We start from the raw sequence: 25776 nt of genomic DNA, 5'->3' as shown, positions 1-25776 counted from the left end.
TATACCTTTCAGTTTTGAACCCGCTGCCATCTGGCTTCCAACTCCATTATTCCATTTAAAATGGGAAGGAGAAAAAATAATATAAAATGGGAATGAGGGGGTGGGGGCAACTTCCACAATATTTTTACTGGTGACTCAGACCTCTGCTTCCAGTCCAGCTCTTCTCTGTGTGTCAGACTCATGTGTCTGTCTACAGGAAGAGATCACCACTTAAATTTACCATATGGATTTCAATGCATTACATCTGGTTTTATCTCTTTTTTTCTTTCCATGTTCTTCCTGCTTTTATGTTTTCTATGTCCTTGCTCAAACTGCGCTGCAGGCACTTGTAGCATCAGCATCACCTGGGAGTTATTAGAAATGCAGAGTTCCTGGTCTCATCCCAGGCCCATTGGATCTGAATCTGCATCTTCAGGTGATTTATCTGCTGAATAGCGTTTGAGAGGCATTGCAGCTCATTGAATGGCTGCCGCATCCACTCATTCATCATGTCATAAATTTGTGTCCAAGTCTTTTTTTTTTAAGATTTTATTTATTTATTCATGACAGACAGAGACAGAGGCAGAGATACAGGCAGAGGGAGAGGGAGAGAAGCAGGCTCCATGCAGAGAGCCCAAAGCGAGACTTGATCCCGGGGCCTCCAGGATCACACCCCGGGCTGAAGGCGGCGCCAAACTGCTGGGCCACCAGGGCTGCCCTGTGTCCAAGCCTTGTGTATTTAACACATGTCCTTCTTCCATGTGTTACAGTCTTTACCACCTTATATTATAAAGGCCTAATAGTCTGCATGCCCCACTAGACTAATAAGCAGTCTTTGAGGCAGAGACTGTGTCCTAGTTAACTATTTTATCCTTTTTGCCTGGTATAATCCTCCATAAAAATTAAATAAATGAAGGAATTTCATTAAAAATTCTTCAAACACTATATTCTAAGCAGTTCCACGTTGCAGTTATTGTAGTAATAAACTGTGTCTAGAAGTCCAGACTAAATAATAATTAAGATTAGGTTGGTACAGGGCAGCCCCAGTGGCACAGCAGTTTTGCACCGCCTGCACCCCGGGGTGTGATCCTGGGGACCCTGGATCGAGTCCCATGTCGGGCTCCCTGCATGGAGCCTGCTTCTCCCTCTGCCTATTCCTCTGCCCCTCTCTCTCTCTGTGTCTCTATGAACAAATAAATAAAAATCTTTAAAAAAAAAAGATTAGGTTGGTATAGGAGAAAAGTAGGGTAGGCTAGAGAAGATACAGAAAGTTACAATTAAAAATATCATTTTTCACTGATTTTTAAAAACTTTTCCTTTAGATTTTATAACCATATTTTTAATATTTATTTCAAATTTTGTATATTTACTTGATTTTGGCATGCACCGTGAACCTTAGGCTTCCTGGTCTTGCCCATCTCCAACCCCTGGTAAACCACCATTCTATTCTGTATTTCTAAAAGTTCAGCTTTTTTAGATTCCACATATTAATGGTGTCACAGGGTATTTGTCTTTCTCTGTCTGACTTATTTCACTTATGATAATGCTTTCAAGGTCCATTCATGTTGTCACATATAACAGGAGTTCCTTCTTTCTCATGGCTGAATAATATATATTCATATATAATTATTTATGGATTATGGATACTTAGGTTGTTTCTGTATCTTGGCTATTGTGTATAATATTCCAATAAACATGGGAATGCAGGTATTTATTTGATATTCTGCTTTCCTTTCCTTTGTATGTATACCCAGAGGTGGGATTGCAGAATCTTATCATAGTTCTACTTTTAGTTTTTTGAGGAACCTCTATGCTGTTCCTCTATAGTGGATGAACCAATTTACATTCTCACCAACAGTGCACAAGGGTTCCCTTCTCTCTACATCCTAGCCAACACTTCTCTTGCCTTGAAACTATGGATGGCTTTGGGGAGGTATCAACATTTTAATAATATTAATTTCCAGTCCATGAACGTCGGTCATCTTTCTATTTGTTTGAGCTTTCAATTTCATTTATCAAAATCTTACAGTTTTGATTACACAGATCTTTCACTTCTTTGGTTAATTTTTAAAAAAGATTTTATTTATTTATTAGAGAGAGAGTGGGGAGAGATGCAGAGGTGGGAGAGAGGGAGGGGAAATAATCTAAAGCAGACTTTGTGCTGAGCATGGAGCCCAAGATGGAGCTTGATCTCACAATTCTGAGATCATGACCTGAGCCAAAACCAGAGTCAGACGCTTAACAAACTGGGCCACCCAGGTATCCCCTTCCTTGGTTAAATTTATTCCTAAGTATTGTCTTTGATGCTATTGTGAATGGGATTGTTTTCTTTATTTCTTTTTAAGGTATTTCATTGTACAGAGAAATGCAGCTGATTTTTGTATGTTGATTTTTATATCCTGCAACTTTACTTAATGCACTGATTAGTTGCAGTAGTTTTTTTTTTGTTGCAGCTTTAGGATTTTCTCTATATAAGAATATATCATCTGCAAATAAAAACAGTTTTAATTCTTCTTTTCCAATTTAAATGCCTTTAATTTTTTAATTTTGTCTGATTGCTGTAGCTAGGACTTCTAGTACTATGTTGAGTAAGAGTGGTGATGGTGGGCACCCTTGCCTTGTTCCTGATCTTAGAGAGAAAGCTTTCAACCTTTCATTGTTGAGTATGATGTTAGCTGTGAATTTGTTGTATATGACCTTTACTGTGTTGAGTTATGTTTCTTATATATCCAATTTGCTGAGGTTCTTTTTTTTAAACATGAAAGGTTTTGTATTTTGCCAAATACTTTTTCTGCATCTGTTGAGATGATCATATGATCTTTATTTTTCATTCTATTAATGTGGTGTATCACATTTATTGATTTGTGTATGTTCAACCATCCTTGAATCCCAGAGAGAAATCTCACTTAATCATGGTGTATAATCCTTTTCGTGTGCTATTTTGGCATATTTGTTCTCATTTTCATTAGTTTAGAGATGTTTTTGATTTCCCTCTTGATTTCTTCTTTGACCCATCGGTTGTTCAGGAGTGTGTTTAGTTTCCATATGTGTATAAATTTACTTGTTTCTTATGACCTTGACAGCCCTGTGGAGTACTGGCTACATATCATATAGAATGCCCCCAAATGAGTTTCCTTGATGTTTTCTCATAACTGGAGTTTTGAAAGAGTACCACAGAGGTTAAATGCCCTTTTTATCACATCATATCAGGGCATAAATGACATCCACACATTATTGGTGATGTTAACCTTCCGTATTTGATTAAGGTAGTGTTTGCCAAGTTTCTCCATAGTAAAGATATTATTTATTACCTATCCTCACCATTAGAATGTAAGATCTATAAGACTAGAAATGCTATATGATTTGTTTACTGCCATATCCCCAGGGACTAGAGCAGTGCATAGTCTTAGGTACTCAATAAATATTTGTTGAATGAATAAATATAAGCATGAATTCAATGATCCTTAGCTTCCCAATTTGCTCTTTTAAACAAATTATTTTGGGGTGCGTTGGTGGCTCAGTCAGTTAAGTGTCTGACTCTTGGTTTCAGCTCAGGTCAGGATCTCAAGGTCATGAAATTGAGCCCCAAGTTGAGCTCTATGCTCAGTGCAGACTCTGCTTGAGATTCTTTCCCTCTTTCTCTCCCTTCCCCTTTACCCTCCCCCAGTTTATGCTCTTTTTCTCTCAAATAAAGTCTTTTAAAAAAAGTTTTGACTGTATTTTTGACCAGCGAGCCTTATGTTTTGCTAACAGCGATTATATTAGGGCATATCATATATATGCATGAGATGTACAGTGCATGCCACCAATTACCCAACATATATGGGCATTAGCACCTATAGGTTGACAGGTGACCTACTTACTACAGGTGACTTACTTATATTTAATTTTGGCTTGAAAAGCCAGGGCAAGATTATCTAGGCTAACTTTGTCCAGGTCAGGAATTAACATATGGCATTTGAATGAGCTTAGGTTTTAGTAAGACCTAGATTTTCAAATCTTGTTTCTATCAATTCTTAGCATTGTGTCTCTGGGCAAGTGATCTGACCTCTTGGAATTTTCTCATCCCTGATATGGGAGTAATCGTTCTTGTCTTATAGATTGATATTAGCGAAGTCACACAGCAAGTACCTGCTCAGTACCTGGCATTTTGATCAATAAATACTGGTTTTCTTGCCTTTCTACAACTTCTGAAGCCCGTGGTTGAATTAATTCTCCTATTCTGGGACAGTCATTTTCTATGAAAGAGCATCTTTTATGTGGAAGATCAGTGCAGACAATTCCATTTCATTAAAAAGCTGATGATTTAATATTTTTTTTAGAAATGAGTTGTGGCTTCTGTAATAAAATTCATCTGGCATATATACAAAGAACCCCTATTACTTTCCTCTGGCAAGAAAGCTGATGGAATATAAACAGCTTACCAATGTGCACAGCATAGTTTACCTTCATGCAATGCCTGTACCTTGAAGAAATATCATATGGTGCCCTGCAGATGTGGCTTAACATAAAATTTGTCACTTCCCAAGGACTTGAAATATCGCCCCATTTCTTTTACCCCTGCACTGCACATGCTTATTTGGTAGTGTCAGTCTACTTCCTTATTTCAGTAGCTAAAGTGACATAGCCCTGTTCCATAATTTGCCAAGGGATTGAAAGTGCCACGCAGGTCTGTATTATCTCAGTAACATCACTGATTCCTAGTGCTTATAGAAGAGAGGACAGTGGGCACTTAGCTTGAGGGTGATGTGTTCTGTGGGAATGTATATTCTTGGCTAGTTGTTTATGGCTTTTTTCTTCTGTACCACCAAAGGAGCAAAGGAACATATTTCAAATTCCCATTGGCAAGGGCTCCCAGTTCTTTTATAAGGATTTGTAAAATGCCATCCCTTTGAATCTTGTCAGCAATCTCTGGATGTCCTCCAGGCTTTCTTTCATAAAGCTTTCAACACACAGAGCTGAGTGGGTTGGGCAGGGAATATGCATGTAAGACTGTGTGCTTGCATGTGTGTGCATGTGTATTTATCTGAGACTTCTTGATTGAAATGCCAGTATTATGTTGCTTTCTGGTTTGAATTTACTACAGCAATAAAATGGAAGCATCCCCTGCATAGTGAAGTAAGTATAACAGGTGAGTCTCACCATTTATTTAGTTGAGTCAGTTTAATGTAGATCAGTGTTCAGGTCTTCCTTTTGGTTCCTTTCTTGTTTCTCTTCTTCAGAGCTTCTCATCAGCTGTTGAGTTTAGGGGAAAAACATTTCCCTGGAGCTGTGATAGTTCTCCATAAGGAGAGAGAAGGGGATCATGTTCAGTCTTCAGGGATGATGGGTATGGTGGTATTTGCTACATTTCATTGCTTGAAAGCATGCACATTTTCTATTTGTAACTTTTGGAAAGTATAAGTCACCAAATATTGGTGAAACAGTTTTCACTGCTTCCCAAATCATCAGATAATTGATATTGGAGGTTGTCTAACCACACAAGTTGGTTTGTGGTTTGCAGGTTCAAAAAAACACTTTATATTTGCTCTTAGAATTCCACCTGGCCTGAAGCTTTTGAGGTTTAGGAGCAAATGACAGAAAAGCAATAATCATCTTACTAGGAGGAAAGACCTTAGTGATTTCTTTTATTCTTTGCATGTTGATTCAGATTCCAGTTTCTTTGGTCTTGAACCAAAATTCTGGGCAAAAAATAAATTGAGTAGTAAGCATAGTAGAATAGGTTTGATTTCCTTCTCCATGAGCCCTATGATGGTTAATTTTATGTTTCAACTTGATTGGGCTAAGGAATACCAGTGTAAGCTGGTAAAACATTATTTTTGGGTGTGTCTGTGAGGGTATTTCATGAAGAGATTAGCATTTGAATCAGTAGACTGATGAATGAAAATTGCTGTCATGAATGCAGGTGGGCATCACCCAAAGCACTGAGGGCAATAAAACAAAAAGACAGAGGAAGGGCATATTTGCTCTTTGAGCTGAGATGTTTAATTCTCCTTCATTCAGATATAGGTGCTTTTGGGTTTTTGGACTCAGACTGGGACTTATGCCATTGTTTCCCTGATTCTTAGCCTTTAGACCTGGACTGAATTACATTCCCCACTCCTAGTGGGGGGTACATCTTGGGACATCTTGGCCTGCATAATCAAGTAAACTAATTCCTAAAATAAATCTCTTCTTACATCTCTCTGTCTCTCTCTCTATATATATATCTTATTGGTTCTGCTTCTCTGGAGAACCCTGACTGATACAAGTCTCATGTGTAGAAAAGAACAGACCTTTTACTTCAGATTTTGCACATGTTCCGTGATCATTCTCTTGAGGCTGATAGTTTCATATAGCACTTTGGAGTTTGCCTCATTCATGAAATTACTCTGTGAGTACTAAGAGCCAAACACCAAACCAGGTTGTGAATACAAAGGTAATTCAAGACAGGATCACAATATATCTCTCTGACTTGGGTGTGAGTTCCTTGTTAGCAAAGGGTTTATAGTCTAGTAGGGAAAATGAATGATGAACATCAGAAAACTGTACCATAAGATAGAAAGTGACATGTCTTTAAAGCATATAGATAGAGGTAGAGATTAATTATTCCAAAGTAGAGAAAGATGACATTTGATGGAGGGATGTGGTAAGACTTAAGAAAGCATTTGAGCTGGATTTCAAATTTATAGGAAAAGAAGGCAAACATTCCAGGTGGTCAAAGGCACAGACATGGAAAGGCCCAAGACCTAGAATATAGACATTTCTTGTGGTGGTGGGCAGGGGAGATGAGAGGAGAAAGGGACAGTTTCATAGCTTAGGGCCTGTTTTAGATTTAAGATTCATGGAATTCTTGGAGTACTTTTGGGGATCCAAGGAACACAGTTAAGGTTAGATGGTACTTGGGGTGCAGGGGTTGGGGTAGAGAGTTTGGGAGTGTGTGATGTTTTCTGACACCACTTCTGACAACAAATATGTGTCATTTTTTTACACCAGTTCTCCAATACTCTGACACCAAGTAGGTGTCCAATTCAGTTCAATTTGGATACCATATACTTGGAATTAGTGTCAAATCCCACAAATTAAAGGGCCTAGTCCCAAAGACTAACCCTGCTTCAGGTGCCAGCTGCAAGTAGGGTACCCAGGTGACCCACATTTCTGCCCAGCCAACTACATATTTGAGGATTCCCATGACCACCCCTCCCCCAACTTTGATAATTCACCATATAACTCACAGAACTCAGGAAAGTGCTCTACTTATTATTACAGTTTATTATAAGGGGTACAACTCAAAAGAGCCAAATGAAAGAGATGCATATGGCAAGGTATGGGATAAGGGTTGCCAAGCTTCCATGCCCTCTCCAAATGCACCAGCCTCCCACCACATTGGTGTGCTCACCAACCCAGAAGCTACTTGAACTCTCTCATTTAGGGATTTTTATGAAAGTTTTGTTACATGGGCATGATTGATTAAATCATTGGCCATGGGTGATTGAATTTCATCACCAGCCTTCTCTCCTCCCTGGAGGTTGGTGGGAGGGAGGGGATTGAAAGTTCTAACCCTCTAATCATGTGGTTGGTTTTTCTGGTGACCAGGCCCCCCCTTTGTGAGTCATCTCATGAGCACACAAAAGACAGTAGATTCCAAGGATTTTAGGAGCTCTATGCTAAGAATCAGGGACAAAAATAAATTAAAAAAATTTTTTTAAATTAAAAAAATTTTATTATACCACAGAGGCAGAAACCATTTACTCACAGTCTTGCTGAGAAGGAAGTGCTAGAGCAGGCCTGGATGAGGGAGATGGGGCCAGCGTGGAGGGCAGCTCCAAGGTAACAAGCGGACAACACAGCTTGGGTCAAGGCTGAGTGTGCTGTGGCTGTTCTGGAACAGGATGTGGGCTTGTGCCAAGGTTGGGTTGGAATAATATCCCTCATGGAAAAAGGAAACTGTTCTGAGGTAGGGTCAGTTCTGGGATATTCATTCAGGGTAGTTACTTTCTCTCCCTGGCTGAGGATGATCCATCTTGTTAATAATTAAAAAGTATATGTGCATGTAGAGAGATTTGAAGAACATGTTGACACACTGGCTTGAATCATTGAAAATATTCATACTTCCCTGCATCTGGCAGAAGGATCTTTGTAGGCAAGAACTTGGCCGAATGTCCCTGACAGTGAAACAAAGAGGGTGCCTCAGGACTCCACAAAAACTGAAAGTTGACTTTTTTCTTTAATCCTACAGATAGCTCAGAGGTCAGTCCACATGACATTCTTGAGTGCTCTGAGGAATCAATCCTGGAATCTGTCAGTCTGTTCAGCTGCTGTAACAGATAACATGGACTGGGTGGCTTATGAATCACAGAAATTTACCTCTTCGGGTTATGGTGGTGGGAAGTTCAAGTTCAAGTTCACCCATCAAGCCTGGTTGGTTGTAGATGAAGGTCCTCTTCTGGGTTGCAGAATGGCGACATCTCATTATGTTCTCACATGGCAGAAGGTGGGCAAGCAGCTCTCTGGGGCTTCTTTATTAAAGGTACGAATTCCATTCAGGGGGGCTCTTCTCTCATGACCTAATCACCTTCCCAAGGCCCCACCTCCTACAACCATAACATTAGGTATTAGGAATTCAGCATATGAATTTTGGGGGATGTATCCATTTAAACCACAGCAGAATCTATTTTTGAAAAGACCCAAATGCCCTGAAAGGTACAGAGAAAGACTAGGAGCATGCTCTAGGAGTAGCATAGCAAGAATGCTAAAAAGGAAGGAAGCTCACATTTCAAGAGCACTCACCATATGCCAGGCCCCATGCTGGCTGCTTTACCTACATGATCTTTTCATTTTCCCAACAGTTCCGTGAGGTTGGCTTTACCCACTTCTACTTCCAGATACTGAAGCTGAGGTTCAGAGAAGTTAGATAGTTTGTCTAAGGTCAATGTGGTAATCCGTACCACGTGGTGGCCCATAGCATGTAGTGGTCCATACCATGTGGCAGTCCATTGACCACAAGCTATGCTCTTTCCAATGCATAACAAAAGAGTTGTGGATACTGACAGTATCAGTAGAGACTGATTTTAGAATTAGAAGTAAACTTGGAGTAAATGGGCAGCTGGTACTAAATAGACTTAGAATTATTTTTAGCGATTACCCTCTCCCATACCTATACCAGGTAGTCTCTGGTTTCAGTTTTTCTTTCGGTTGGGGTAGCCCAGCAAGTTGAGGAATGATTCCTTCCAAACATCACCTGCAAGAATAGAAAGATGAGAATGGGAGAAAGTGTGAAAAGAAGATTAATGGAAAGCAAAGGGATAATCTTCTGAGAACTTTAGAATATTATATCTCTGCAATAATTAGTTAATGTGGCTCAAGAATAGACTCAGAGATGAATGGAGGAAAATATATATTTTTGTGGAAGCAAACTCTAAAAGTCAACATGCAATAAAGGAAATGCTGCAAGTCATTGAGAGAGATTAGATTCTCTCATTTTTTTGTGGAAATTTAGATAGCTATATGGAAAAAAATTAATGCAAATCAGACCTTATGTCAAGCCCAAATAACTTCCAGGTGCATTAGTAGATTGTGTTTAAAAAGTGAAAATACTAGAAGAAAATTAAGATTAATATTTATCTGAGTGGGAAAGGGTATTTGAAACATAAAATCTGTAAGAGAAATCACAAAAGAAAATATGGATAGATATAACTATACACAAATTAGAATTTTGTGTATACAAAAATATAATCAAACACTTAAAATAATCAATAATTTGGGGAATATTTGCAAGAAGTATGACTAAGGGTGAGTATCTTTAATATGTAATGTGCTCACACAAATCAGTCAGAAAAATGTTAATGCCTTAAATTTAAAGTGGGCCAAGTGTATCGCTTCTTGGCCTTTTGGTTAAAATCAAGTGTAAAGTAGGCCAAGTGAAAGAAGAGATAAATTACCTCAGGAGAAGTTATAAGTGACTAGTTAACATTTATTTGGAAAGATCACCTTCACTAGTAATCAAAGCAATGGAAATGAAAAATTTTACTTAATCACTAAGAATTATCAGAAGTAAGATTTAAAGCTTTTGTGGGAAAATGTGTGTTCACATGTTGTGGGTAGAGAGCAATCTGTCAATCGCTATAGGCCTATCTCTGACATTTGGGAGCCTGGGCCAAAAGTATAAATAGAAGCTCATAGGCCATTTATCTAGAAAATTAAAATATGTAATTGTATTCAAAGGATATACATCTGGAAGCAATCCCCATTACACATGTAAATTAAATTAAATAAATGTTAAATTAAAGCTATGTATTATATATATTTTTAAAAAGTTATTTTCCTTCTAAAATATTCAGAATTATTTTAAAATTAAAAGGTGGAGCACTCGGGTAGCTCAGTCAGTTAAGCATCTGACTTTGGCTCAGGTCATGATCTCAGGGTTCTGGAATCAAGCTCAGCGGGGTGTCTGCTTATCCCTCTGCCCCTCGCCCTACTCACACTTTCTTTCTCTGTCAAATGAATAAATAAAATCTTAAAAAAATAAAATTAAAAGGGAAAATGAAAGATAATGAGTATCAGAATTTTATTTTTTTTTTTCAAAGATTATTTGAGAGAGAGAGTGCGAACAAGTGTGAGGAGGGGGAGGGTGAGAGGGAGAGGGAGAGAGAGAATCTCAAGCAGGATGCCCACTCAGCACGTAGTTGATGTGGGACTTGATCTCACCACCCCAAAATCATGATCTGAACTGAAACCAAGAGCTGGGCTTAGCCGACTAAGCCACCCAGGTGCCCATGACTATCAGAATTTTGGATAAGACTTATTTAGATAAATTTTAGTTTAATTTTAAATATTTAATGAAATATTAGTAAATGTTTTTATGAAAATAAAGCTACTCTAAATTGTTCAATGTCAATGTCCATGAAGTTGCTAAAGAATTGTTATCCAGTATTGCACATGTTATATCTTTACCTGCATAGACTCAAATTTAAGAGTAATATAAATTGATTAATATTGCAAAGTGCTCCTCCTCAAAGTGCAGACAGAGCACAAACTCATGAGTGTGTCAGGAGCTGTGCATTTGGCATAAGGGAAGCTGGAAGATAGGCACATAGTATCACTAGCACATGATACTTTCTTTACTAAGAAGTTATTGCATTGGTGTTGACAGGAAAGTCTTGTCAGGTTAATGTATCTTTCTCTTACCTATGTGTTTTCTATCCCTGAAGAGAAGTGTCTATCTCTGATGTGGCAGTGGCATCACTCATAAATCTTACAGGTATTCAGATGCAGTTCCTTTATGTTTAAGGACATCTGGCAAAAGAGGTGATGCAGTGTGTCCCTGGGGCTTGCATAGTCTTATTCCTGAAAGTGGATGTTTAGGGTTGTGGATAAGGCTGGGTCCCGAATGCTGATTGATTCTGGTATCCATGTATTCTTTAGTAAATGTAGACTGTGTGTGTGTTTGTGTCTATGTTTGACATTGGTGGCCTTCTGATGTATGGGGCCAGGGCAGGATTTCTTGTTATCTGGGTTTGGAAGCGCTTAGTACAATGTACATCAAAAGCCTTAGAACCATGAAGACATTGCCATTACATCTTTGTTAGGCTAAGTTAGGGTTTGAGAAAGGAATTACATAGACTTTAACTCAGTGATTCCATTAAGAAAAAAACTACCCTAAATAAATAATGAATGAATACTAGAAAGTGAAAAAAAAAAAAAAAGAAAATGTGAACAAAGATTTGTATACCAAGTTGCTATTTATTTATTTATTTATTTATTTATTTATTTATTTATTTATTTATAACATTAATTAAAATGTTCAAGAAGAAGGGAATAGCTAGATACATTGTGATATCTATATAGTGGAATAGAACTTTTTAAGCCTATGGGACATATTGTGACTATAATGTTAGATGACAATGTGAATTATATAAAATATGATCCCAGTTAAGAGAACCATATGCAAAGAAGCAAAGGCAGGAAGGAAATGCATCGACATTTTATATTTTTATTTTATTTTTTAAAATATTTTATTTTTAGTTTGAGAGAGAGAGAAAGGGAGAGAGAGCACAGAGGCAGAGGGAGAAGCAGACTCGCTGGCACAGGGCTTGATCCCAGGACCCTGAGCTCATGACCTGAGCAGAAGGCAGATGCTTAACCGATTGAGCCACCCAGGCACCCTTAATAGTGCTTATATCTGAATTGTGGATATGATTATTTTATCTTTTTAAATATGCTTATACTAATTTTCCTGGTTTAGTATTATGAGCACATTATTTTCAAAATGAAAGAAAGCAAGTTATTTCAAAGAGCTTTAATGTTAACATATTGCTTCACGTGTGCTGCATGGGAGCCTTAGAGGCAATGCCTAATTCATAGCAGAGAGCAAGAACTGGAGTGGTGGTTCTTGCTAAGAAGGGGGAGTTGGGATTGTTATAAGGCTTTCTTATATATCTCTATGATCAAGTAAGTTTGTCACATTTTTGGTAAGCATTGGTTTTAACTAGGGCCCACTACAGAGTTGTTTCTGTTAGGCTATGTTCTGGAGATTCCTTTAGGTCTCCTGAGAAGAAAACCAAAAGAATTAAAGATCCTCACTTTGATAGGAGAATCGGGAGATGGGGATGCATGCAGATGGTAGAAAAAAAGCTTTTTATCTTGGCTTGAAAAATAGTAAGGGCCAAAAATACTTTTTAGTTCAGTGTCTGCTAAACCTCATAATTAGCTTTATTGGTAGCCCTTTGCCTGTAACCACTGGATAAGTATTAAGCTATAATATGCAGAGTGAACCTGAGACCACGAAACTCCTTTCTCCAGCCCTAACTTAGCCTGACAAAGTTGTAACGGCAATGTCTTCATGGTTTGTAGATTGGTTATATTCTGTTTCCTTCCAGGGCAAGCCTCTGACATGGAGAGGCAGTTTAACCTAGTAGTTGAGAACTTAGGATTTAAGATATGTTAATAATGAAAAGAGGGAGTCTTAAGAGCAATATTTATATTCTGAACAATTGTTGAACAACACACAACAAACAGTTGCCTCTTTTGTATATTGTATTAGGCAGCCTAGGTTAGGATATGCTGCAGTAACAAACAATCCACAAATCTCAGTGGCTTTCAATAGTAAAGTCAGTGGCTTATCCATATTACATGCTGGCTGCAGGTTGACCATATCTCTGTTTTACATCTTCACTCTGGGATCCGGGTTGAAGTAGTCCCTGTCAGGGACACCGCTATTCTCATGGCAAAGGAAACAGATGATAGTGGAAGAAGTGATGGCTCTTAAACCTTCTGTTTGGAAGTAGAACATACCTTTGGCTAAAATGACACATGACCAAGCCTGTGGTCTGTGGGGTAGGAAATGTAACCCTTCTTGGGGCCACAAATATTTTGAACAATAATTCAACCTACTTCAAATATGTGTGTGTGTGTATGTATGTAAACAGCAAGAATTAGAGCAGAAATCAATAAAATTGGAAGCAGGAAATCAATAGAGAAAAATCACCAGACCTTTTATTAGTTAAGGCACACTATATAGCTAGCTAGTTACAGAACTCCATAAAATGCTTTTGACAACTTCTTAAATGTAAGTTTCATTAAAATAATCTTTAGATAATTTAGACAAATGAAATGTTTGAAGAGGGTGTGGTTTTCAAATTGGACTAGTAAATTGGTTTAAAAGAACACAGGGACTCATTTGGAAAGGTCTTGGACAAGCTAAGAGAAGTCAGGACCAACACACATTGTCAGGGAGAGACAATGAGACCCAGAGCCAGACCTTTGAGCCATAGACTGATAGTCTTTTGCTCTTGGGCGTCCATTCACCTTTGCTCTGCCTCAAATTTCTCACCTTAAAGGCTATCTTCTCTACCTGATAGGGTTGTAGTAAAGACTTTTTTCAAGATACTAAAGGTAAAGATGCTTTTTGTAAACTTAAAAACAGAAAAGATTGTAATTTAGGTCACAATACAATTTTTGCCTATTTCAGTTGAAAGTTTTTTTTCTTCTCCCTCCCCACCCCCCGCAATCATGTGAGTATTTGTCTCAGCTCTTTAGAACACCTACTATCATAGTCTAAGTATGGAAGATATCTTAGCAATAACTGTTTCCCAGAGAAATCCTTTTGGGGCACCAAGATCTCTTGGGAAAGCAAAAAGGAGTAAATGTGAAGTTTTATGTAGCGACAACATACCTTTGGAAAAAATTAATTCAAATATTCTAAGTCTTTGATTGTTGATATATATATATATATATACCCATGTTGTCCAGTGTAGTAAGCACTAGTGGTATGTAGCCATTTAACTTTAATTAAAATGAATAAAGTTCAGTTTCTTGGTATGAAGATCTACCCCAGCCCTCATCCACTCCAACTTCAATGACCGTCACCCTCACTCACTCAGGGCCACCCACATTGGCCCTTTTGGTTTTTAGAACACAGATACTACCTTAGGGCCTTTGCCTGTGCAGTTCTCCCCCTACCCCCTGCACCCCTTTGATTCATTCCTCAGTTATTTTTATGGCCTACTGTCTCACTTCATTCAGGTTTCTGCTCAAAGTCACTTCACCTGAGAAACTTTTATTTTTTATCGTGTTACATTTATCCTATGTAAGGTAAACATGTAAAACATGTAATATGATAGGTAGTAATAAATGATTAGGAGACAAAGAAAGGAGGTAAAGGGGGAGAAGTTTTATTTTGTTTTGCCCTATAACAATTTTCAATAGTCCAGGCCAATGTGACACCTTAGTAAAGAGTTAAGAAGGTGATGAAGTGAGCCATGTAGGTATTTGGGGAAAGAACATTTCCAGCAGAGAAAGCAACAAATGCAGTGACCCTGAGACAGGAATGGGCTGGGCCTATTGGTGAACACATGAGCCATTACTAGCTTGGTGGCGTTTCACTGCTGTTGACTTCTCTTTCCCCTCCCTCACCTTTGTAAATATTCAGTGTACTCAATTACTCCTCGTGAGGGTGCCATCTGTTTCCTTCAGGGACCTGATAGCTATGAATGAATCCATCCTGCTCAGGAAGGTTGTACGGTTTATAAAAAGAAATGCTGGAGGAGTTCAGAGCAGGAGAAAATCATTGTAGGATTAAGCGTGTGAATCTTTGTTTCATCCCTGAAGGAAATACAGTAGAACCAAATTATTTCTATGACCGTGCTCCAAAATTAATAGTATCCCTTCAACCCCTGGCCTCAGCCAGAAATCTCTCTGGGTGTTATCTCACTTGGATTCTTCTTTTTTCCTCATCCCAACAGCTAATTGATCCCTAATTCCCATCTGATTTTCCAAATCTCTCTTGAATCATGCTTTGCAGGTCCTTGTTATCCACCCCCGGGTACCTACAGTAGCCTCCCTTTTTTTAGTCTTACCCTTTCTCCAAAGTGATCTTTGTAAAATGCAATTTGACTATATTATTGCCCCCTTTAAAGCCATTCACTAGCTCTTCCTGGTCTACAGGAGAGTATCCATATTCCTTGGCAAGCATTTCCAGCCTCATCACCCACCACTCTTCCTTTTGCACGTTATGCTCAAGCTGTACTCAGCAACATAGGGTTCTTGTGTGGTCATGCTTCCAGATCTTCGCATTTGCTTCACCAGATGTCAGCAGTGCCATTCCCTTGGTAAACAACTCTGGCCTGTCCTTCAGGACTCCGCACAGGTGTCACCTCCTCAGGAAGTCATTCTTTCAACAGGTATTTGTTAAGCCAGTGTCAGCCCTGTGAAAGGACTGACCTAGGCGTTTTGTGTATAAAACACACAAGATCCTTGTTTTCATAAAGATTTTGTCTAATAAATATTATTTTGTTCTTAAGTAATTGAACAAGGCAGCCATTGGACCAAAATGGCTCTAATGTCTTGACAGCCTACACAAGCAAACTGAAACCCAAGCCAGAGTCAATTCATGAAAGCCTCAAGGTTAGGAAATTGGTATTATACTGAGTGAAATAAGTCAATTGGAGGAAGACATATGGCTTCATTCATATGTGGAATATAATAAATAGTGCGAGGGACCATAAAGGAAAGAGGGGAAATTGAATGGGGAAAAATCAGAGAGGAAGACAATCCATAAGAGACTCTTAACTCTGGGAAACAGTGAGGGTTGCTGAAAGGGAGGTGGGTGGGGGATGAGATAACTGGGTGATGGGCATTAAGGATGAACACTGGTTGTTATACTATATGTTCACAAATTGAATTTAAATAAAAAAGTTAGGAAATTGAAACTTCAGGACAATAAATCACAACCAACCAACTAGGCTTTCCTACATAAGGCACTCAAATTATAGTCAATCAGGTAATTTCTTTGCTATGTTTCTGTGTCTTCTCTCTAAAAGTCCCCTAGCTTCTGTCAGTGGAGCACCTCAGCTCACCTTTGGTTTAGCATTGCCTGAGTCAAATCAATAGCTGTTCAAATAAACTGTTCAAAAATTTAATGTCCCTCAGTTTATCTTTTTTTTTTTTTTCAGTTTATCTTTTAACATACTACTTGCTAACAGCATTTGTTTGCAAAGACAAACACTAAACCTGGAAATACACAGATAGATATATAGCAAAAATCATGGGAGTTGCTTTAAGGGAAAAACCAGAGAACAACGAAACTGACTATAGGGGAAGGATGGGTGGGTGGGATGAGTAGAAGGCTGAGGAGGTGACAGGCCAATACCTGAAAAATTACAATGAGCTAGCCAGGTAAGCCAAGTGATGCTGTAGGGAGTCACTGAGAGGATTCGGGCAGGATTTCAGGCAGGAGGAGCAAAAGGGAATGAGTATGTAGGAAGGTTCTGTGCGGGAAAGGAGAACCTGGTGCGTTCTAGGAACTGAAAGCAGGTTAGTAATGGAGTTGGAATTTGGTGGGCGATGGAGGGTGAAGGAGGTGGAGGTGCAGAGGTGGGCAGGGCCAGATCTTGTGTGACTGTGTGCCCAGGCAGTGAGTTTGGGTTTTGTTTGAATGCATACCAAGTCCCTGACGTTTGCTAATCAGAGGAATGACCTGTTTTCATTCATGTTTTAAAAAGCTCACTCTGACTACATCTGGGGAATGGCTCTAAGGGAGGTCAAGAGGAAAGAGGCTGAAGTCTCCCTCTTTGAATTAGGGGTCCCTCCAGATATTCCTGGAGTACTCGGCGCTTCTTTGAGGGTAGCATTTCTATTGCTCACAATCACAATGTTCTGTTCACTTGTCCATTGCCTCCACCAGCCTGAGCACTCCTTCAGGGTAGGGATTATGTCTCTTATCTCCGTGCAGAAATGGTAAGTGCTCAACAAATGTCTTTTTTTAAGGAAGGAAAAAGTCTCAACCAAGGACCTATTCCGTTATAAAATTCAGTAACCATTTGCTGGAGAAAAAAAGGACATTTTGGTGAGGCATCTTATTAAGAGGTCTGAAGTAGGTCGGACTGAGCCAGGTACATGCTGGAGGTGGGGTGTGGATAGGAGATAAAGGGAGACTCGCTTGACTGGAGTCGGTGGTTGAGTAGCCATTTTTAATTACTGGAGTTTTTCTGGATTGTGAAAAAAAGGTTCTAAATGTAGGGAGAAAACTGCTGAATCTCCCCACATTCATCAGAGCAGTAAGGAGTCCAATGTCCTCTTGGCCAGACCACTGTCAGAGCCCATTCTGACTCCTCTACCTACAGCAGGGAGTGGCACACTCTTGATGCTCCGAAGTCTATACAATGAGAATTTATATACCAGGCACCATAGCACAGTAAGATAAAAAGTATACCAAGTGGGGTGAGTGCAATTAAAGATAGACATGATAAGATAAATTTGGCATTTCATCAACTCATTTTGGAGGAGGGAGAACTTACTGGGTTGTGAAAATGAATCATGGGGAGAACAAGGTCCCCCTGGCAAAGCATCACTCACTGCAGAGTAATTCTCCCGTTGTCGTGGGGTTCTGTGCAGAGGGTGGATGGATGATGATCCCTTCTTTATTGAGATTTTGGGCTCACATCTCATTTATGTTTATGCCTGCCAGATGGCAGAAGCCTTTATTTGTCACTGCATTCCTTAGCCATTTCTTGATCTCCGAGGCTCGAGTGCAGAGAGGCTGAAATGGTACAGCAAGGATCCCCGGGAAATGCATCGGTGAACGCTAAGAGAGACAGACAATGCCGAGGGCAGGAGTTTATTCCACAGGATAACAGGGATGAAGTTAAGAAGAAGAAAGATTGGATGTTTAATATCAAGGAAAAACACCCTAGTCATTTGACTTTAAGAATAACTTCCCAAGGGAAGCTGTAAAATCCCGCTACTTGAGGCATTTGAGAATAGACTGGATGATGTACTGGAGATTATCCTGCAGGGAGTCAAATGTACTCTAGTCCAGAGAGTGAATGAAAATAGCCACAAAACCCACTAAATGGTCTTTTGTGGTTATGATTCTGGCAGCCTGGGCAAGTCTTGCTTTATTGAATCCTCTGCTTACACCACTATGAATTTCCCCAGGCCAAACTGAAGAACTGCCGCTTGGGAGTCTGCGTGGGGCCCCCATTTGCATGGCCTGGCTGGGTAAGCATCGGTCTCACCCATTGACTGGTACAGCCTCTTCCCCTCCCCACTGCTGCCCTCCCCTCTTTATCTCTTCTTCTCAATAAAATAAATAGATATGAGATGACAAAAGCTTGGGAACCATTCTTCTGAGTCATTCTGTTGTGTCTGTAGGATGCTTGCTCTCTGCTGCTCACTGTCCTATGGTTTGGTGTTTGGAGGAGAATATGAGTTTAAGTCCACCAGGGTCAACGTGAGACATGGGAACTGCTGAGGTCTGCGGGCCATTCCACGATGGACAAGCCCTGCAATTCCTGCAGAATTGCATTAAAATCTGCCCCCTGCTTTCTGCCTCAGCCTGCTCAGGGATCTGCTGGGGGTTCTGAGTCTTCTCTGCTTTACAGCTATTGCTCATGATTTGGTGGAAGGGAGGGGAGGGAGGAAGGTTTTCATTTCCCAAGGACAGACTGCACTTGGCATTCAACTTGAGCTATAAGAAACTCCTGAATGAAAATGTTGAAGGCCAGATGTTCATTTTTCCTTCTATTCTTGATTAATTGCAATTGATCTATAAACACATGTATTTGGGGAAAGTGTCTGAAGCTAGACCTGGGACAAGTTGCTGACATGGTCACAGAACTGAAGCAAGTGCAGGAGTTCAGGCAAGTCAAGTGGTTGAGGAGGACTCGTAAGTCAGCTCTTGGGGAGTTTCCACCTATTCAATTTATTCCATACATTCTCATTTGACTTAGATAGGCAGCAATTTTCCCACAGAATAGACTCTGGCCATTTATGGTTGTAATCTTTTTAAGTCATGTGAGCGTGATCTGGAAGTCCATTTTTTTAAATTTAAGATTTTATTTGTTAATTTGAGAGAGAGAGAGCATGAGAGAGAGCATGAGTGGGAAGAGGGGCAGAGGGAGAAGCAGACACCCCACTGAGCAAGGAGCCCAGTGCAGGACTTGATCCCAAGACTCTGGGATCATGACCTGAGCTGAAGGCAGACGCTTAACTGACTGAGCCACCCAGGTGCCCCTGGAAATCCATTCTATAAGGTAAAATGCAAAATGTAGCCAAGGCATTAATTTGAATCACCAGAACTAAGGTAATGGTGGCTGAGTTGTTATCTAGTGACTGGACCCCCTTGTGGGCCAATCTCTACCTCTACTGCAGCCCTTCTCATTGTCAGTCATCATTCTGTGTGAGAAGTTTGGGGGGACATATCCTTGGTGAATGCCATGATTCAGTGCCTTGTCACTATGCACCATAGCCCAGCCCAGCTCAGCCTTCCTAAACAGGCATGATCCTAAAGATCCGAGGAGCAGTCAACACAAAAAAATGGAACCTGTTCAACATTGTTTATCTATCTTTTATTGTGGGCCAGGCCCTGTGCTAGGTGTTGTAAGAAATACAAAGATGAATAAAACCTGGTTTGGGCTCTGAAGAAAATAGAACTACTAGGAGAACCCCATTCTCCCCCCACAAAAACTCAACACCAATGACCATAATAAAGGGGAGTGCCAGATAATCACTCTGGGGATGTTTTCTGTGGAGACCGAGAAAAATTAAGGCCATTCCACCTAAAGTTTAGCATTAGCACAAGTACAGCCATCTTAGGCCCCTGTGAATAAGAGCTGAACTTTACAGGAAAAACTGCAGAATGTTCTTGGCAGGGAATCCCATATCAGAAAGACAACAGAGCCCACGCCCGTGGTAGAAAGTCCCATATTAGAATGAGAACAGAGCTCAATGCCCTTGAAAGCCCCATATCAGAATGTAAACAGAACTTGAGAAATTCCTTCTGAAAATCCCCTAGACCAGCCTATAGAAAACCCAGCTGTAACCCACTTCGGGGTCCAAGTCCCTGCTCCGCTGAGTTGGGTATACTTGGACCCAAGCTCGAGCTTGTAAATAAACCCTGGAGCGCTTGCATCGGTGTTGGCTCCTTGGTGGTTTCTCGGATTCGCAATCTTGGGCACAACATTTTCCACACCAACAACCAATTCTCTGATTCTCTGGATACCAACTCGGTGTTCAATGATTCAATTCTGACACTACTTCGTATTAGTGCAGACCCCACAGGTTAAGGGCTCAGTCCTACAAGACTGTTTGCCTCCCACTTCAGATGCTGTCACTGGTCCTGGGCCTCCCAGAATTGACCCACCCGTTATAAATGGGTCCACCCACCAGCTATAAATGGCTACAAATTACTCCCTCCTTAGGTTCAGTAATTTGCTGGACTGGCTCTCAGAACTCAGGAACATATTGTACTTACATTTACTGATTTGTTATAAAGGATACAATGATCAGCCGAATGAAGAGGTATGTATATGGGATGAGGTCTCGAGCATAGCAGCATGGGGATATGTTCACCAACCAAGATGCTCTGTGAATTATGCTGTTTAGGGGTTTTATGGAGGTTTCAGTACATACGCATGATTGATGGAATCATCTGCCATTGGTGATTGAACTCCACTCCAGCCCCTCTCCCATTCCTGGAGGTTGCAGGGTGGGGCTGAATGTTCCTAGCTTCTAATCAAGGCGTGGTCATTCTTGGAGGCTGGGCCCTATCCTGAAGCTGTCGAGGAGACCTCAATGGCCAGTCATCTCATTAGCTCAAAAGACTCTCACCACTTTGGAGATTCCAAGGGCTTTAGGATCTGAGTGCCAGAAACCGGGGACTAAAGCTAAATATTTTTTATTATGCCACAACCACCACAAGGAAATTACATGGAAAGTGTTGTGTGACTTTAAAGAGGAGAAAGATCAGATCCATCTTTTTAAGACTTCATATTGTGATATCATGCAATGTGAAAGAACTTGGATTCCGGAGTCTGCCAGCCTGGGTTTGATTTCTGGAGCAAATCCCATAGCCACTCTATTGCTTCTTCATTGGTCCGTCACAAAATAGAACAATCTCAGTTCCCCTGGAACGAGTGTAAGGTGTCTCAGATCTCTTACGGGACGGGACCATCTTGTTGCAGACTGTTATTTTGCTTGTCTGTTCAGTCCTCTGTAGAGCTCAACTACGTTGCTTCCCTGCTCCCCCCCACCACCAAGAAATCACAATAAGATGAGGAGATTACTGCTTGAAACTTGCAATCCCATTATCTGTCAGCCTATGAAAGATAAAAAGTGCCACTAGTGTATCCAGAAAGTCATTTTTCAGTAGCCATGGGTGACAAGAATTACATTTCTTTGCCAGGACATCTTGATGTGGCATATCATAAATATTCAGGTTCTGTAGACTTTTAAAAAAGATATAATATCTCCTTTTTTGTATAACACTAGCTTCAAGGTCAGATTCAGGATGACTCAAAAAATAGGAACTAGGAATTCTATGCATGAGCAAAAAGCAGCAGCTGGGGAGTAGGCTGAAGGAGGTAGAGGAAGTAGAAACTGAAAAATGAAGTAGGGGTCAGGGTATGGGTTTGGAAATCATATGCTGGGGTGTATTACCCTGGCAGGTGGGCCTCTGCTCTGGTCCTATGATTTCATGGGCCTGGCTCTGGCCCTCTTCCATCTATACCTTTTCTATGGGAAGAGAGGTCCAGGAGGCTAAAGGATGTGTCCACGTGGAGTCCATGTGCCCCTACTTCAAAACCATATCCTAGGTACCAGGGACACCAGAATTCCTAGCCCAATTGCCAAGACCTGTGTAAGTGTCTCACCCATCTCTGTCCTTTTGAGTAAGGACTAATAGTACTACCTGTGCATACCCAAAGGGTGGCCAAGGGGTGGTGGTGTGGCGGGGGTTGGGGAACTAGAGATAGCCTGGGTGAGCTGGAAGGCCCATGTGCATATGGAAAAGGTCTTTTATGATCTGAGAAGAACTAGGAGAGATAAGAGACAAACAAGTGACTTGTGGGTCAAGGGTTTCCATTTGTACCGTTGCCCTTGGCTTGCAACTGTTAGGGGTGGGCCTGTGCAGGAGTCTGGGCTTATAACACTTGAAGCAGAAACCATGAATTTGCAAATAGTTCCTGATAAAATTGAGCTGGCTTGCCCTTGTACTAGATTCAATCCTAATTGTTTTTATCTTTATCTGCCTTGTTGCTAATAGGGAAAATAGTTCATGGAAATAGCACTAGGATCTCCCAGTCCCGAGCTACGGTCCTTGAGATACAAGAGTAACTTAAAGAGAAAGATTGTCTAGCCCCACGTTGTCCACACAGTGAGAGGAAGGAGGCAGCATTCCTTCTGAGCCTGATTTAGAGAGGTAAACTTCCAGAGAGACTTTGGTATCAAATGCATCTGTCCTACAACCTGGCCCAACCCCGCACCTCAGGGGACTCTGCTCTTTGAAGTGCGCCCTCCTTGAACTTTTTTCATTCCCTGCCCAATGCTGGAGACAGGCAGCAGTTGGCAGTGCCATCCAGGTGGGACTCCTTGCGCTTGTACCAGGACACATGTGGGCTCTGGTGCCAATTTCTCCCCTGTAGGGCTTTCTTCCATCTTCTATCACTTGTGTGGGGTTGACCAGATGCTCCACAAGATCTGAGACTCATTCCTGTGATGTTATTCCTGGACTGGGACTGGGACCAGGACCCAGACTCGGTTCCAGGAGGGTGATCTGGAGGTTGGATAGCTCCTGCTGACTGGTTGGTATTTCTTTCACCAGCTCATCTGAAGTTGGGCCACCAGATGTGCACATATGCCGATTTTGGTGACTCAAATAGTTTGTATATAACTATTTATATATTTGCCTGGGCCTCATCCACCCTAGGGGCAGCCCTGGTCAAGCGCTTGTGCAAATATCAATCTTTTCTCCAGTTTCTCTCCTAATTCTGCATCTCCTAAATCCCATCACAAGATGGGATCCACGGTTCTTGAAAGAGCTGAAACACAGAGGCAGAGGAGGAAGTCCTGAGTGTTTAATTCCTGTCTTCTCTGACATAGATGACATAGTTTCCTGACTTGCATCTGCATGAAGTCTTGCCTTCAGTTTTCATGTGAGACAGTGGCTTGATTGAATCCTACAGACGGGAAGATGCAGGGCGCCTCAAAAGTTCTCGGGGGGGGGTTACTTGGCAGGGGCTTTAAAGAAAATAATGTCAGCTCTGGTGCGGCTAGCGGCTGGAGGAGGAAGTGACCTGGAGGGGTTTTCTGCCAACAGTGTGAAGTTCCCAACATGTTCTTCCAGGTTTAAAGTGAATCCCTCTACTACCAGAACCCCTGTGGTGTCTGCTCTGAGAAAGGGCGCGTGGAGGAGAGGAGATGAACAGGAGCTGAGAGACAAAGCCATAGGTGCTGCTGATCCCATTGAGAGTAGTGACTCATTCTGACCTGGCACCTTCCCTCTATGACCTGCTTTGCATCTAGCGGTGAAGTTCGACGTGGGTCCTGCTATTATCTCCACTCCACAGATCAGGTAACAGAGGCCAGAGTTCGGAAATCAAGTGCCCACGGTCATGTAGCTACTGGATGGTGGAGTCGGGTTGGAACCTGGGGCTGTTGGACTGCTCCAGGCCTGCTTGGGCTCTGAGGCCCTTTCTGCTGTGGTGGGGTGAGGCACTGCTACCCTGCAAGAGAAACTCTGGGGCCTGGAGGACCCCACTGGGGCTCGAGAGTGAGCTCTTGGATGGGCTCTGTTCGCTGTTTTTAAAAAGCCCTCAAGTACTTCCAGTGCCCAGCTCTTCATTCCGAGTCAGTGGGCTTGAAGCAGGGTGCATGTCAGCTGCTCTTAAAAGGTGACTGAAAAGTAGTGAGGTATTGACATCCTACCCCCCATCCAAAAAAAAAAAAAAAAGATTATATCACAGCTCTTTTCACCCCAGTATTTCAAAACCTTTCTAGAACACCTTGTGGGAAATGCTATTATCACACTTGCAAAGTAACAACTGACCATCCGACCGTACTCGTTAAGGAAACCAGTGGCAGATCAAGTGTGATCTGGGGAAATGGAGCCAGGCTTAGGCCCCTCTCCCAGCCCAGACCCAGACTATTCTTCCATCAACTGTCCTTGCAACTGGGCCAACCTGGTCCCACGTAATTTGGAATCAACGTTGTTGGTACATCTCTTGTTAATTAGTTTATATGTTTCTAACAAATTTCAATTATTTGTTTGTTTGTTTATTTGGCAGAACTTTATTAAGGCCTCCAAGAATCCCTGAAATATGACTGGATGGCATAGAAGCATAAGAAAGAAGTCAGACAAGAATGGTCAACAGAGTGGCATCTGTGAACAAGGTGAAGCCAGGCCCGGGTGAAATCGGAGCTTGTCATTCTTCAGTGAGGCCCCTGGGCCCCTCCGACTGCCCTCAGGGAGTGCTGTGCTCAGCGACCTGTACCTGTAGGACCCTCCCTCCTGTCCCATGCGTTTCTCCGTTTCATGCTTGGAGCCCGGAGCCCGGAAGATCTGATTCCAATCTGGTTCCAAGTTTACTGTGTGCTTTTGGACAAATGATCTAAGGCTTCTGAGCCTCAGTCTCCTTATCTTCAAGAAAGGATAATAAAACCCGCCTCCTCGTATGGTTTTGAGGAATAAAATGAGAAGACAGATGCAGAATACCTAGTGCTAAGGTTTGAATGTTTGTGTCCTCCGACAATTCCTATGTTGAGCCCTAGCTCCCAGGGTGAGAGCATTAGGAGGCAGGGCCTGGGGAGGTGACTAGGTCATGAGGGTGGAGCCCTCATGGATGGGATTCGGGCCCTTATGGAAGAGCTGTCTCGCCCCTTCCCTGCCTCCCAAATGTTAAGAAATAAATTTCTGTTGTTTACAAGCTACGTAGTCTATGGTATTTCTGTGACAGCCGCCCAAATGGATTAAGACACTTAGGGTAGCATTCGCACCTTGTGGACTCTTAGCAAGGGTTATATATTTTTCTCCCTCTTTTCTTTTTCTGTTTTTCTTTCTTTCCTCAAGTTTTCTTTTGAAAAGTGATAAAATCAATTCAATTTTTCATTTGGAATTGGTCAAATCTTAAAATGCTTTTTCTTGGAGAGTACACAGGGCAAACAGATTTCCTAGGGGGAGAGTGGGATCCCAAGGCACTGGGCACAGTTCCTGAGGAAGATTAGCCTCCAGGTGGTCGGTCCACTGTGGGGCAAAGCACAGGGCTATAGCTGCTTAAAGCTAGGGACTTGGGGGCTCCCAAAGGGGAGGTGTGTGTGTGTGTGTGTGTGTGTGTGTGTATAAGTGGGCACTGGTGTGGGTATATTGTGAGAATGTGTGAATGTGGCTGTGCATTTGTGTGAGTGTGTGTGGGTGTGTACGTGGGCACTGGTGTGGGCATATTGTGTGAACGTGCAGGTGTGGCTGTGCGTTTGTGTGAGAGTGTGCATGCGTGCATGTATAGGATCTGAGGGAAGAGTCTGCATGTAGCACAAGACTTGCCGTCT

The 25776-nt window shown here is 41.4% G+C and overlaps 1 long non-coding RNA gene across 1 annotated transcript in view; it reads left to right on the top strand.

Moving 5' to 3' along the window:
• Window positions 1–25157, top strand: part of LOC140599111 (uncharacterized) — a 31732-nt gene extending 6575 nt beyond the window's left edge. The window contains exons 2-3 of the long non-coding RNA XR_012001849.1: window positions 23579–23806; window positions 24519–25157. This is a non-coding gene — a long non-coding RNA (uncharacterized lncRNA). The remainder of the gene's footprint in view (window positions 1–23578; window positions 23807–24518) is intronic.
• The last annotated feature ends 619 nt before the right edge of the window (window positions 25158–25776 follow it).

The sequence above is a fragment of the Vulpes vulpes genome, chromosome 5, assembly GCF_048418805.1.
Source record: "Vulpes vulpes isolate BD-2025 chromosome 5, VulVul3, whole genome shotgun sequence".
NCBI classification, from domain to species: Eukaryota; Metazoa; Chordata; class Mammalia; order Carnivora; family Canidae; genus Vulpes; species Vulpes vulpes.
Note: the sequence above shows the minus strand (reverse complement) of the source record. Positions and strands in the feature narration are given on the sequence as shown.